Source organism: Nicotiana tabacum, chromosome 12 (assembly GCF_000715075.1).
Source record: "Nicotiana tabacum cultivar K326 chromosome 12, ASM71507v2, whole genome shotgun sequence".
NCBI classification, from domain to species: Eukaryota; Viridiplantae; Streptophyta; class Magnoliopsida; order Solanales; family Solanaceae; genus Nicotiana; species Nicotiana tabacum.
In genome coordinates, this window is record NC_134091.1 from 118706725 (window position 1) to 118723821 (window position 17097).

Consider the following 17097-nt stretch of genomic DNA (forward strand, 5'->3'; position numbering starts at 1 on the left):
ATGGAAAATACAAAGTTTATTTAACTATAAAATTCCGCATAAATAATTATGTCACAATTTCTATAGTGCACGCCCACACGCCCATCACCTAGCATGTGCGTCACCTCCCAACAATTCACAAAATACATACATTCAGGGTTCATACCCTCAACTCTAAGATTAGAAGAGTTACTTACCTCAATCCAAGCAAATTCTTTATTCCAATAAACCTTTTCCTCGTGATTCGGCCTCCAAACACCTCGAATCTTAGTCAAAATAATTCGATACAATCAACATGAGGTATATGAATCAATTCCATATGAAAATGCTAATTTTCCATAAAATTCCGAAATTTAGCTCAAAAATTACCTGTGGGGCCCACGTATCGGAACCCGACAAAAATTATAAAAATCCGAACACCCGTTCCAATACGAGTCCAACCATACAAAAATTATCAAATTCCGACATCAGATTGACCTTCAAATCTTGATTTTACATTTTTGGAAGATTTTATAAAAATCTGATTTTTCTTCCATAAATTCATGGATTCATGATGTAAATGAATATGGAATCATAAAATATAGTAAATATATGATAAGGAACACTTACCCCAATGATTTTTTGTGTAAATCGCCTAAACCGAGCTCCATAAACTCAAAAATGAGTAAAAATGGCAAGAACCCCGTTTTGTAGACCCTCAGCTATTTCGGGCATCACAGGTAGCGTCGGACGCTGCCTGTGGCGCAGTTTCCAGCATCCCAAAATTTCCAACGCCAGGGCTAGCGCCCCACGCTACCCTGGGTGCTCGCGGTGATGGAAAATCGTTCCCGACACAGAAATAGGCATAACTCTCTCATATGACGTCTGAATTCAACGATTCTTTTTGCTATGGCTCTGTAATCTCAATACGGATCTAATACTTTAATCAAAACTTAATTTGGAGCTCATTTTCTTAACGTGATACCGCATATTCTTGAAGAATCGACATCGAATCAATGCCGAAACATAGCAAATCAATCCGTAATGAACTCAAATTTTGCGTACAAGTCATAAATGGCATAACAAAGCTATTCTAATTTCAAAAATATGATTCCAACCTCGATATCAAAAAATCAAACCCCAGTCAACCTTCCCAAAAATTTAACTTTCGGTATTTCAAGCCTAATTCCACTACGGACCTCCAAATAATTTTCCGGACACGCTCCTAAGTCCAAAATTACCATACGGAGCTATTGGAATCATCAGAATTAAATTCCAAGGTCGTTTATACATAAGTTGACATCCGATCACTATTTTAACTTAAGCTTTAAACCTTGGAACTAAGTGTTCCAATTCATTCCAAAACCTCACCGGACCCAAACCAAATTGCCCCGGCAAGTCACATAACAACTGTAAAGCCCAATTTGAGAAGTAAATGGGGAAACTGGATTGTAATACTCAAAACGACCAGCCGTGTCGTTACAGGTTGGCAGCTGGGAATTTGAGCATTTTTCTATGCGATTGCGTAAGGTTAGTCGCGTTCGCGAAGCTTTGGCAGCAGTGTTCATCGCGTTCGCATGGGTTGCATCGAGAATGCGTAGAGTCTTTTGTGGCAGTGTGCATTTTCTTCATTACGAACGCGATGGTTTTCTTGCGTTTGCGAAAGAGGGGGTCTGGGCAGATTGTAAGTACTTTATTTCTAAGGTTTCAGACATTTTTACATTTTGGTAGCTATGGAGCTCGTATTGAGACAATTCTTGAAGCAATTTTCATCATATGAATTGGGGTAAGTGTTATCTACTCGGTTTTGGTTATATTTCATGAATCTACCTTCGTTTTTGGTAATTGGATTGTGAATTTTAAAGAGGAAATTGGGAGTTTTGGCCTACATTTTCATAATATGATTTTTTTGAGTTTTAAACTTCGAATTGGAGTCGGATTTGGGTGAAACTATTGTGGCTAGACGCGTAATTGAATGGGTTGTCGGATTTTGTAAATTCCATCGGGTTCTGAGGTGTGGGCCCAGGTTGGGCTTTTGAATTAAGATTTGATCTTTTTCGATCGGGATTGGTTCCTTTAGCATTGTTTGATGTATTAGAGTTATTTTTGGTTAGTGGTGAGCCGTTTGGAGGTAGGAACGCATATGATGGAATTTTGGAGCATCGCTTGGCTTGCTCGGCATTAGTATTTGCTTGTTCGAGGTAAGTAACTCTTCGAATCTTGGAGCTGAGGGTATGAAACCCTGAAATACGTGTTATGTGATTTGTGTTGAGGTGACACACATGCTAGGTGACGGGCGTGTGGGTGTGCACCATGTGAATTGGGACTACGTTTTTTCCATGGCACTGAATAGTGGCCCTATTTTGTTGATATACGTGTTTTCACCATGTGATAAAGTAATTGAGCTGTCAATCATAGTAGATATCATGTTTAGGCTTTATGCCGATACTGTTGGGATCCATATTGGTCGTTTGTTGCTGTCATCTCACTGATTTCATTGATATTTTGTACTCAGTCATATTCATGCATTCATATCATCTCTCAGTCTTAGTTGTTATTTATTGATACATCATATCATTATTGTCAGGCTAGTTTCATGACATTGATATGTGGGCATAGAGAGGTATTTCACACTTGCTATCTGGAAAAAAAATGAAACATTTTATTTATTGTGGAAAGGATATTTGAAAAAATTATAGTTTTCAAACTTACTCGTATTTTTGGCATTTTTGGTAAAAGATTTGGGTTCTCACTAAGATACTTGAAAAACATGACTATTTTCTGGAACTGTGAACGAGCTGAGAATTTTACTTCTAAGATACATCATTTATTACTTGTATTATGCTATTATGAGTTGTTGTGGGATATTGGTATTGAACCTGACCTTGTGTTAGCTCGTCACTACTTTCAACCTAAGGTTAGGTTTGTTACTTATTGAGTACGCGGGGTCGGTTGTACTTATACTACACTTCTGCACGTTCCGTGCAGATATTGGCTGTCGTTGTTGCTGTGTTCGATGGGAGCTGGATTGAAGATGCACCTGCATCCCAGTTGTAGCTACCTCTTGTTTGTGGTAGCTTTAGATCCATAAAATTCTGTTTATGTACTATTCAAACAGACTATGTATTTATTTCATTTCTGGTTTATAAACTCTATTCTTAGAAGCTCATGATTTGTACTACCAGTTCTTGGGGAATGTATAAGATTAAGATATTTCATTACTTAATTGCTTTATAAATTGTTATTGGAATTGGTTAGTGGTTAATTGGATTACCTAGCGGGTTGGGTTAGGTATCATCATGACTAGTCGGATTTTGGGTCGTGACAAGGTGGTATCAGAGCTCTAGGTTCATAGGTTCTACAAGTCATGAGCAAGTGTCTAGTAGAGTCTTGCGGATCGGTATGATTACGTACATACCTATCTTCAAGAGGCTACATGACATTTAGGATATACTTCCCATCTTTCATTCCTTATCGTGCGACATTAATTCAGCTTGAAACGTAACTTTTTGAATTCCTTCCATGCATTCGTATGCGCATGTGAGTGCTCGGTATCAGTTGTGCATTCGCCGACTTGTGATTCCATGGTTGAGGTGCGAGATGTGATTTTTGGCGTGCTGATGATGGGCCAGTCTGGAGGACATGAGGTCGGGTTTGGACTGTGACTTGAGCGCAGAGATGTTGATTGTGTGAGCACGTGCTTTTGGGGCTCATATGTCCGGTAATGATTTAATGTCACTACGAGTGGAATTTTTTGCTCGATGAGCGGTGAAATAGCTATGTGGTAAGTATGATGAGACTACGAGATGTGTTCAGATTGTTCGAATATGACGAGAAGAGTTTACTTGAGATGTAGCAAGGGCTATAGGGTGTTTGATTTCTGTCTTGATTTGGCGTCTAGTTTCGAGTTATGGGTGTGCTGAGGGATCTCTCATGTCGTTTAGCTGTGGAATGAAGTAGATTCTCATGTCTTGTCGATGAGTTCAAAAATCAAGAAGATTAAGTGATTGTGTAGTAGTCGTGACTGAGGAAGGTTATAGAGAGATGTCAGTTGAGGTAGAGCAGGCGGGTTATCTCCTGCGAGGTGTCTTGAGGTTGCGTGGTCTTTATGATATTTTGTAGAGAGTTCTCTTTTACCAGTGAATAATATATGTTGCAATTTGAGTTTAGATCATTTGTGGGAGTTGGCTTGACTATTACAAGGGTGAATGTGAGATTTGTATACGATTTGAGGTATTATATGGTTTGTGTTACATGGGCTTGCGAAGGATTTAGTTGAATTTCAAGGCGGAATTCTAGAAGTAATAGAGTATGGATATTGTGTTGTTATCGACTGTTTTGTTCTATGGCTTTGATCGAAGTGGGGGAGTCTGCTATCGACGAGTGGATTGCACGGTTATGTGTTGTATTAGTTTCGGTTTGAGGTATAATGGTGAATCAGTTATGACTTGCAAAAGTTGAGATTTAGGATGACTCGAGTAAGGGAATTTCTGGATACGGGTTATATTACACTCTATGGGTATATGGGAATCATAAAATAATTGAGTGGTTATTCATAAAATAATTGAGTTGCTTAGGAGTGTGGGTTACTCCCTTGGATGTTGGTGTACTAATGGGGCACAAGTAGTTCAGTCTGTTTGGTTGGTTCAATTGAGATCTGGGTAGAGTGGATGACTCTTGAGAATGGTTCTAATGGATTCAAGAATTATATGTAGCAATTGAGAATTCCAAATTGGTATATGGCTAGGATCTGATATATGCATTGGATGGTGTTGAGACTTGTGGCATTTTTATATCATTGTGGATTGTGCATTTCAGTATCAAGAAGGTGAAGGAAACAATTTAAGGTTCGCATAAGGTCTCTTTAGAGTGGGTGCCTCGTTTGTGGTTCTTTGGGGTGCTTAAGAGAGAAGTTAGCGGCTTATGGGCCTTAGGGCGTGGTGGTTTTATACAAGGGCCTCTTGTGTGGTGAATTTTGGTTAAGGATCGTGGTGCTCCAGCAAGGAGAAGTATCAATTTAATGGAAATTTGGAAGGGACTTGGAGAAGTAGGACATGGTGGTAGTAGGTTGGGTTAGCACAATAATGGGTATGATCGGTTCTTTGGGTACTTATGACGTGGCTAGTCTCTACAGGTGTTTCGTGGCAATGCTCTTGGGTTTTGGCAACCTGCGTGGCTTGTTTGAGTTAGAGAGATTCGGTTCAGATAGCTTAGTTATGTGCAAATGGGTTTCAAAGAGTTCTCAATGGTTTTTACCTAGGTTCGAGGGGTATATTTCCTACTAGCATGAGGAGCATGTGGTGTATAGTGAATTTCTCCTGGATGAAATCAAATGGAATGTCCTTGGCTAGTTGAGTATGTAGTTGCTTGTGACTCGGAGTGGACTATGTTGTTCTCGTATTTTTCATATGATGGCATGGTATATGCGATGTGTTGTGTGGGATTGAGATTTACGTGAGAGGGATCACAGTTCTGTTTGGAAGAGAAGGTCGTAGGCAGCCTAGACGGTTTCAGATGGCTAGGTAAATGATATTACTATTTGGTATGTCTTGATGAGAGTATACATTTCAGGAGGGGCAATGTGTATTGACGTATGGATATTTCACTGGTACTATGACACTCTTCATGTTGATCAACTCTTGATATTCAAATTTTTCTATGTGGCACGGAAGAATTTTAGAAGTATTTCGCGTTGGATGATCGTGTACGAGGGATGTGTTAGACATTCTGGCGGTGGAGTTGGGATCAAATAGGGTGATTCGTGTGTTCTATGGATTTGGAGATTGGGCATTCTCAGGAGAAGATTACTCCATGGTTGTGGAATGTGAAGTTGTGGCCGGAGCTAGCCAGATGATAGAATGTGTTATGATTCAGTCATCGTGGACTTTCGGAAGTTATTTATCTATCTGTGGGTGACTAGAGCTGATTTGGGAGTCCATTGGTAGGTCCAATTAGGATGTGTATTCTACACCGAGCCGGATTGGTTGGCTCCATACTGCTTTTGTTGAGGGATGTGTATTCGGTTGTTGTGGAGCTTATTCGTGTTCTGAAATTATCTATGAGTTACTCTTCTATGCTACGAGGAGTTGTGATTCGTTGGTTATATGCACATATGGTATGGTTCTATTGTGGCCTTACAACGGAATTTGAGTGAGAAGAGTATTGGGTATTGCTTGATTGATGGTGTATTGGTTATGTTCTTTGGGATTTTGTGTTCATTGTGTCATTTGCTTCTCCGTGGTTATGGTAATGCACTTTGAGTATTTGATGTCGAATTGCACATGGTTATTGATATTTAGCAGGGTAGATTGAGGTGTTTCATATGGACCAGTATTTGGATAGGGCCACGTATTGCAATAGAGTTATGTGGAAATATGATCCTTTGTGTTAGATTCGTGTGTTATGGTTTTATGGTGTGTGATAGGTTTAAACATTTGGTGGTTGTGGTACTTGATGAGCTTGTGAGATGGTTCTCTCGTTTGAGTCATTTTCCATGATTGAGTACATTTGGAATGTTTCTATTTGGTGCGCGGATTGCACGGGTTATGGCTTTAGATTATATTGATGTGTTATGTTACTAGAGTGGTCATATTGGATGAGATGAGGTCATTGGACCTAGAATGGATGCTATCAGATTTGATTGTGGTATATTTGGAAGGATAATATCGGAAGTCGGCTTAGAAATTGGCTATAGTTCTTGTAGAAGGAGAGGGAGCTCCATGACCGTTGATCTGATGAATGGTTGTGAATTCTGCATGATTCTTTCATCATTGGTAGTGTACGAAGGTTTAGAATGAGGCTTTGTTTGATATGAGGTTGTCACCGGTATTGGGTTGATTTGAGCTACTACTGTGATTAGAAATCTTTGCTTCGAGCTTTTGAGCTATGTGGTATTTGAGTTTTGAGTATTTGAGTTATAGTTATGGCTTTTGGTACAACTTGTGTAGACTTATACAATATGTAGATGCGAAATTGCGATCTTATAAGAAATTCCGGATGTTGGAAATTTGATTCGAAGGCTTGTGGGCTACATTGAATTGAGAAATTTCAGTTATGTTGTGTTATCGAACCTGTATGGTATAGGGTGACGTGGGCTCATACCCGGGTATGTGCATGGCAAGGTTATACAGCGGTTTGATGGATTTGATAATAACTCTGGACACGTTCGAGGACGAACGTATGTTTAAGTGGGGGAGGATGTAATGACCCGACCGGTCATTTTGAGCATTTACACTTCGCTCGATGTTTGAGGGCATGAGTAACTCCGTATGATGTATTTTAACTTGTGTGAATTGTCGGTTTTGATTTTTAGGTATTTCTGAGTAATACACCATATAACACTTCATATCATGAGAGTAATGCTCATTTGAAGTTAGGTCTTGTGCGAACTCAATTGAAACTTTAGTCTATTATGAAATTTTCAACTTCTATTTTCGATGTCGAAACCTATCGAATCAAGTATGATTGACCTCAAATTTTGCACACAAGTCATAAATGACATAACAGACCTATTCCAATTTCCAGAATCGGTTTTCGATCTCGTCATAAAAAATTCAACTTTCGATCGAACATTCCGAAAATCGTCTATTTTCCAACTTTCGCCAAAATGCGTCGAATTGTCCTATATACTTCCAAATCCAAATCCGGACATACACCTAAGTCTGAAATCACCATACGAAGCTGTTGACATAATCAAAATTCCATTCCGGTGTCGTTTGCTCAAAAGTCAACTCTTCGGTCAACTCTTCCATTTAAGCTTCTAAATAAGAATTGTTCTTTCAATTTATTTCCGAATCTTCCGAAAATCAAACTCGACCACACCCGAGGGTCATAATACATATTACGATGATGCTCAAGACCTTAAGTCACTGAACGGGGCGTTAATTCTTAAAACGACAAGTCGGGTCGTTACATTCTCCATCTCTTAAACATACGTTCGTCCTCGAACGTGCCAAGAATCTTTCTAAGGACATTAAATTAGTGAGTGTATTCTTACACACATACTCGTGGGTTATTCTACGTTCCGCAATCTAATATAGGTCCGACAACACCATCTCAGTTGATATTATTTATTTTATCCATACTTATAAACTTTAAAACCAATTTCTTACACTCCAAACATTTTCAAAATGCCTGATTTTCACATCAACGCACGGTATTAGTCTCAACTGGCTATAGCAACTCGTGCCTACGCACATATAAACTTTCTTGATAGTGTTGAAGTACTTCAAAATTTTTGCGGAGTATTACATTCTCCCCCACTTAAGATCAATCGTCCTTGAATGACAAGTAGAGTCCGCCCTCAAACACATAACATAACTTATCTCTTCTTTCACACGTCTCAATCCCCCAAATTTTACTAACTCCCAAAATTTTCAGAAATTTCGGCAGTCTCCCCTGTAAATAGGGCCTATCCATCTGCCAGAGTAACACCAAAACAACTCCTAACAACACATCCACAACCCAACAAAGCACCATAATGTATATATCAATAACACTAATCTCAGCATTACAAGTACCGCATTATCATAATGATAGCAGGACATGAAACACATCATATGCATGCCCATCACCACATCTCTGGTCTTAATAGTTGTTCGTAATCAATTACAACATCGCCAATTAACCTCATATTAATCAAAGCCTCATTTCGAATTTTCACAACGCTGACAGCAAAATGCGAGGCATGAAGACCATATAACTATTTACCCGACTTAACGAGTCACATTTAACGTCGCCTGGGCACTCACCTCGTAGGCTAAAACTCAATTATTTGCCTCAAAATTATGGATAAATATGCATAGAAACACATAAAAGAATTATCAAATAAGCCTAACAGGCATGACTCCTTATTAATACTATAGTACAAGTTTTAATTTCATAAAGGGAGAATTTAAACACATAAACTTTCATCACAAGGATCTTATCCTTATATAACTTCCACCGCGGCTTGTAGCCCAATTTAAATATTTCACATCATATAAAAATGAGAGGATCTCGTCCTCAACTTCGAATCACAAGTATTTTGCACATTGTGCCAACTGAAATTTAATTTTCTTTTCTTTCTTCCTTTTAATAAATTTTGTAAATAATTTTTTTTCTCAACACATAATGAACCCTTATATCGGTAGGGCATATAATTCATAAAATTGAATTCAATTACTCTGAAATCGCATCGAAACCCACTGTAGAGAGTAATAGAAAGTTACCTTTGGAATCATAACCCACAATAATGTACAAAACAAAAATGATACACACAGGCTAACACCATAAAATCTCCCAACAGGGATAAACACTGGAGTGAAGTACAAATTCACTAATCCACCATATGTAGGGAGCATGAAAGGAGTTCTCAACTCGATAATCGGAATCGAATCAAAATAAGAATGGTGCTCCTTTTATTATAAATTAAATCATACATGTAACTACACCATCTGGTGTATCGGCCTCAGCCAATTCATAGCAATTATATCAACGGGTCGGGCCTCCACCTCTTAGGCGTCCTCTACCCGCCTGTCCTCCACCCCTAACTGGCTATGCATGTGGGGTATTAACTGGAATAAAGCTTGTAGACTGAGTGTTCTAATGGAATCCATCCCTCCCAAGTCTGAGACAATCTCTCATGATGTGCCTAGTATCACCACACTGATAATAACCCCTATGTGGGTTCGGCTTCTCATACTGAGTCTGTGCCGGATAACTGGAATAACCATTATAGGAACCATGTGCTTGTGGTGCATTAAAAGAACTTAATGGAACACCCCGAGTATTCTGAAATTATTTCCATGACCCCGCTGATATTGAAATGCAGAATTATTAAAGACATGGGAATACCGCAAGTCAGAGCATCATCCCATACAAATCTTATCTCTTAATCATATACAAGTTTCAGAGAACGTTTCATTACCACATAAATACATCTCAGGCCAAAACTCATATAACACATGACCCCGCAATCTAATCGTTGATAGTGGACTCCCTCACTTGGTGCGAAGCCATATGACACATTCTGATGATCCACAATACTATCCTTCATCGCTCGTATGACACCAGTCATAAGATACGTCAAGCCATTTATTTGGCGCATGCCATCCTCGTGATAGTTAAACTCGCTTCCTCGAGTGCTTTGGTTGTGTATGTACCCTCCGCTAAATAGAAATCCCATACGAACTACATAGTCTCTTATACCATCAACTATTTCAGATCTACATCTACCTCGTGACCCTATCACAATTGTGATGATTAGGCAATTAATTAAACCTTCTTAATATCATACTTATCAACCAGATGTCAGAACCTGTGCACCCCAATGTGCATAACTGAATGATCTCTCAATACTTCCGCATCCTCGATCTGGACGACATGTTGTAATAATGGTTGAGCAACCCCGGCTCCCTTATAACCCCTCTGTAGTATCACAAACCGTTGGCGCATAGTTGATACCGAGTGCGCAATTTCATACACGAGTGGATGTAAAAGAACATAAGATATATGCTTCAAGCTGAATAAATGCAGCACGATAAGGAATGAAAGAAGTGAAAATTTTTCCTACTAGCTCTGTAGCCTCTCGAAGATAAGTACAGACGTCTCTGCACCAATCCGCAAGACTCTACTAAACTCGTTCATGACTCATAGATCCTATGAACCTAGAGCTCTGATACCAACTTGTCACGACCCAAAACCCCACCATAGGCGTCGTGATGGAACTTAGTCTCTAAGACTAAGTAAGCCGATAATAATTACAATTTAAGCCATTTTTTTAATAGAAACTAACAGCGGAAATAATTACAAACAACCTCCCAAGACTGGTAATATTGAGTCACGAACTCTAACTGAACACATGAAATGATCTCACTGATCGAATACTCAATACTGTTTGATTAATAATTAACAGTACAATAAAATGGAAAAACTCCAAGGGACTGCGACTACCAAGCAGCTCTACCTTGAATCCTTGCGATTACACTCTAACTATGTCCAAGTCCGATAGCTCCAATACCTGGCTCTGCACAAAAATGTACAGAAGTGTAGTATGAGTACACCACGGTTGGTACCCAGTAAGTATCAAGACTAACCTTAGAGGAGTAGTGACGAGGTACAATCGAGACACTCACTACTCTAATAACCTGTGAAATAACAATGATGGCAACAATAATCAACTAGTGATATACACAACAGGGCGACAAGAACACCATAAATATTGCGCAACAAATAATGAATACAAGTACAACCAATTAAATCAAGTCCTTCAAATATAAATCTTTCGACTATATGCTTCTCAAATAATACTCTTCAGGATATAATACTTTTCAATAAAAATAATTTGAATATAATCCCTTCAAATAAATATCTTTCAAATATAATTCTTTCAAATAAATCTTTTTTCGAATATAATTCCTTCAATAAATATCTTTCAAATATAATTCTTTCAAATAAATCTTTTTCAACTATAATTCCTTTAATAAATATCTTTTAAATATAATTCTTTCAAATAAATCTTTTTCAAATGTAAGTCCTTCAAATAAGTATCTTTCGAATAAAAGTCACCATGTGACACCTCATTTCAAAATCATAAAGTACGGATCTCAGCCCAATTTCATATTTCCACGGCACCTCGTGCCAATTTCATTATCACAATAGCACAAACTACTCACGTGCCAATTTCATCATCATTTAACCACGGCACCTCGTGCCCACATTTCATATCACATCTGCACGGACAATTCACATGCCAATATCATCATTATTTAATCACGGCACGTCGTTCCCACAATTCATATCACAACTGCACGGACAGTTCACATGCCAATATCATCATTATTTACTCACGACACCTAGTGCCCACATTTCATTTCATAATCTGCCTGGCAATAACCACAGGCTTCCAATTTCAATATAGATCAGACTATTATCAATTTACCTACAACAAGACAAAGTGCACAAGATATAAAAATAAAAACAAGGAAAATCATAACATCACATGAAAATTACCAATGCAATAACCCCATATCATCACATAAAAATTACCAACACAATAACTCCACATCATCACATATCATCCCTGACAATAGCCACCCTTATCTCTCCTATAGCCACCCTTATCACTCCTATAATAGCCTCCCTTATCCCTCTGCCATCAATATCAATAGCCACCCTTATCGCTCGTATAGCTACCCTTATCTCTCCTTTAGCCACCCTTATGGCTCTGCCCAAACAATATCCCAACACACATAACAGTGAAATGCCTCCCTTTTACCCACATAATATCAACAGTGAAATGTCACCCTTATATCCTCAATATAATAACTCAAGTAACACAACAATTTACACGAAATATTATCACGACAACGTAACAAAATTAATTCATATCACAATTTTCCCAATGGCCACAACCAATTCCAAGGATATAACAAAATCAATTAATTTTACAACAAATAGCCCAAAGCTCAACACAATATATATAAAACCACAAAAACAATCAACAGAGATAGAAAATAATCAGCATAGGGCAGAGCCTTCATTAATCCAAATTTTGATAATTATATTAACACTTCTTCTTAAGCTTGCTTAATTAATTATTTGCATAGGGAAAATCAATAATGAAATTTAATTCCAAGAAATATACAAGTAATAATTACATCAAAGTGTCATATAAAAACAAATTCGATAAATGTGATTTGAGGCATGGCAAATAGATGGTTAAAAAAATGCCAACAACTATCCAATTCACTACACAATATGTCCAAGACTTTAACTCAATAAATTTTGCACATATAAGCCCGAGTACGTACTCATCACCTCGCGTACACGGCTTTTTACTTTTTAGAAATGGCACATATGATTCGATGCCTAAGGGGTAATTCCCCCACTCAAAGTTAGGCAAGATACTTACCTTTTTGAACTTAGGCCGATATTCCAAAATAGCTTTCTCACGTGAATTGACCTCCGGACGTCTCCAATCTTTCTTGAGCCTTCCTTACATTACTATGAGGTTTCGGAAATCCTAGCAACTTCAATCTATTTAGAAACGTAACAAAAGTGAACCATAATTAGGAAGATTTTCATGGCTTCACCTCATTTGTGCATTTTATCAAACACTAGGTGTGCAAATTTGGTTACAAGGTTCTTCTACAAGATTTTCTTCACTCCACAACCCAATCCTTACTTATTTGAGATCAACAATCTTCCCACAAACCTTATTGGTACAATAATATATACATAATACTCTTACACCCAAGAATCATACTCCTAATCACCCATCTTTTACCCCAAACTCAAAATTGAAGACTTGGGGTTTGAATCTTACCTCTTAGATGAAGATCTTGTGATTACGTTCTTTCATTCTTGAAGATTGGATGATTAGAATATCAGGTTCCCTCCTTCTCTCTCTAAAATTCTCTTACCTCTCTCTAAAACCCTCAGAAAAACAACCCAAAAATAAGCCCTAAAGCCTATTTATCAAAATGGGGTCGGGGTTATGAAAATAGAAAAATTAACCCTCCTAAAGCAGGTCTGCGGTCGCATAATGGACCGAATAATGGGTATGCGGGCCGCACAATGGTTGCAAAAGTCGGTACCCAGAACTGGGCTGTTCTGGTCCATTCTGCGACCAATTTGCGGTCGCATTACCACTTCTGCGATCGCATAATGGTCGCAGAATTGCATTCTGCTAGCCTTTGGTAATTTGGTCATAACTTCTTGTAGGAATGTCCAAATGACAAACGGTTTGAAGCGTTAGAAACTAGACTCAAAGGCCATATAACACTTCGTATCATTATGCTTATTTGAAATTAGGTCTTATGCGAACTCCCTTGAAACTTTGGTCTATTATGAAATGTCCAACTTCTACATTCGATGCCGAAACCTATCGAATCAAGTCTGATTGACCTCAAATTTTTCACACAAGTCATAAATGACATAACTGACCTATTCCAATTTCCAGAATCGGATTTTGACATCATTATCAAAAATTCAACCTTCGATCAAACTTTCCAAAAATCCTCTATTTTTCAACTTTCGCCAAAATGTGTCAAATTATCCTACGGACTTCCAAATCCAACTCTGAAATCACCATACAAATCTGTTGACATCATCAACATTCCATTCCAGAGTCATTTTCTCAAAAGTCAACTCTTCCATTTAAGCTTCTAAATAAGAATTGTTCTTTCAATTTATTTCCGAATCTTTCGAAAATCACATAACACCTGGTGACCTTCTATTTTCATAGTGCCATCTCATATGAGGAGTGGAACTCATCGATGCGCACAATCTCTTTAATCTAGGAATAAGAGGTAAATAATCCATCGACTTCACATCAACCCTCTTCCCACTGGAAACCTGCTTAAAACGAGGTTTTTCACAAAATTTATAACTTTCTAAATCCACATCACCTTTATAATGCAACATGCAACCATCTTCACAACAATCAATTCTCATAGACGAGAGTCCTAACTTAGAAACCAATCTATTAGCTTTATAGAAATCTTTAGGTATGTTGAAAGTTGGGTCAACTAATTCACTCATAAGGCCAATGAAAGAATCCATTCCCTCTTGAGAAATATTGGTATCTGATTTGATACTTAATAATTGTCACGACCCAATTTCCCTTCCGTATGACGTCATGACGGCACCTAGTCTCTATGACTAGGTAAGCCTAACTTTTGCGTAATAAATGAAATGAAAACATAAATTTAACAACTAACTGTAGCAATAACACTATAACTGAGTACCATGCCACCTGGCATGTACAATAACCAACTCCTCAATATACTACACAGCATTCCCAAAATCCGAAACATCGTGAATCACACACTACAGGAGGAAAATCTAGTGTCTTTATGCATTAGAGTTTAACAAAAGAAATACAGAAGATAATGGACATGAGGAAGAGTAGAAGGGGACTCCAAGGTTTGTGGATGCGGCAGATATTCCTTGAAGTCTCCAAAGCTATCCCGGCTCATCGATAGTCCAGCGGATAAGGAGCACCTCGATCAGCACACGAAAAACATGCGTAGAAGAGTGGCATGAGTACACCACAATCTGTATGCAGTAAGTGCCAAGCCTAACCTCGGTTGAGTAGTGACGAGGTCAGGTCAGGGCCCTACTGGTATATATATAATAAAACAAGATAGAGTGTAATAGCGCAGTAAAAATAAAGATTGAAATTTAACAAGAATGAAATCATAGAAGGTAACAGCTTAGTACACAGAAACACAACAAGAGATCTCCTGAGATACCGTCTCGTAGTCCCAAATGTAAATATGCAGTATAGGGGAATCAAACAGAATACCGTTCCGTAGTCCCAAAGTAAATATGTAGTACAGGGAGATCTCCCGGAATACGGTTCCGTAGTCCCAAAGTAATAATGCAATACAAGGGGGATATCCTGGAATACCGTTTCGTAGTCCCAAAGTAAATATGAAGTACATGGGGATCTCCCGGAATACCGTTCCGTAGTCCCAAAGTAAATATGCAGCCAAACAATAGAATTCAATAATTACGACACAAAATTCTACAGCTCAACCTAAGTACCAGTTAAGGAAAGACAGGTAAATTCACTAAACATGCTGCACGTAGTTCAAGTAAATAGTTAAGGCAAGTAGGCATGCTATTCTAGTCTAGCACGATACTACACATGTTGATGAAACTCACATAACAAGGAAATCAGGTTATTACTTAGTAGAAAAATCGGGTTTTTACACAATTATCCCGTGTACGTACTCGTCACCTCATGTATACGACGCTCATATATCAAAAACAATAAAAATCCTACGGGGAGTTCCCCCACACAAGGTTAGGAAAGCCACTTTCCTCGAACCAAGCTCAATCAATCAGTAATAATGCCTTTTCCACGAATATCCGACTCTGAATGGCTCGAATCTAGCCAAATTAATTTGATATAGTCAACAAAAATTATAGGAATCAATTTCATAAGAAAAACTGCATTTTTCAATAAAAATCCAAAATTAACTCAAATATTGCCCGTGGGTCCAACGTATCAGAATCCGACAAAATCACAAAATCTGACAACTCATTCAATTACGAGTCCAACCATACCAGTTTCACTCAAATCCTACTTCGAATCGACACTGAAATCTCAAAAATTTGTATATATCAGATTTATAATTTTTTCTCAAATTTCCATCTCAAAACACTAATTAAATGGTGAAAATAATGATATATTCGTGTATGTTGACCAAATTCGAGTTAGAATCACTTACCCCAATGTTTTCCTTGAAAATCTATCAAAAATTGCCTCTCCTCAAGCGCTAATTTGTCAAAAATGACAAATGGGACGAAGTCCCCTGTTTTATAATTCTGCCCAGGCAGCCCTTGGTCCTGCCTCGATCCTGGCCCTCGATCATGGCCCTCGATCATAGCCCTTGATCCTGGGCCTCGATCTTGAGCCTTCTATCCTGAGCCTTCGATCATGGTCCTCGATCCTGAGCCTTCGATCATGGCCCTCGATCCTAAGCCTTCGATCATGGCCTCGATCCTGAGCCTCGACCCTGGCTTCGATCCTGCCCCTCGACCCTGGCCTTCGACCCTGTGATCAATTTTTGGGCTTCGATCCTGGGCTCGATTTATGGGCTTCGATCCTTGATTCGAATTTCTAGGCTTCGATTTCTGTATTTCCAGTAGAAGAAAATTGCAGTAGCTTTTGCAGCAGTTGTTTAGCCGAACCTTTGATCCATTAACCATCTGAAACTCACCCGAGGCCCTCGAGACCTCAACCAAATACACCAACAAGTCCTAAACATCATACAGACTTAGTCGAAGCCTCAAATCACATCAAATAACGCTAAAACCACGAATCACACACCAATTCAAGCTTAATGAAACTTAAGAATTTTCAACTTCTAAATTCGATGTCGAAACCTATCAAATCAAGTCTGATTGACCTCAAATTTTGCACACAAGTCATAAATGATATAACGGAGCTATGAAACTTTTCAAAACTGGATTGCTACCCCGATAACAAAAAGTCAACTACTCGGTCAAACTTCCAAACTTAAATTCCAATTTTAGCCATTTCAAGCCTAAATGAGCTACAAACCTCCAAAACACAATCCGGACACGCCCCTTAACATAAAATCACCTAATGGAGCTAACAGAACCGACAAAATTCTATTCCGGAGT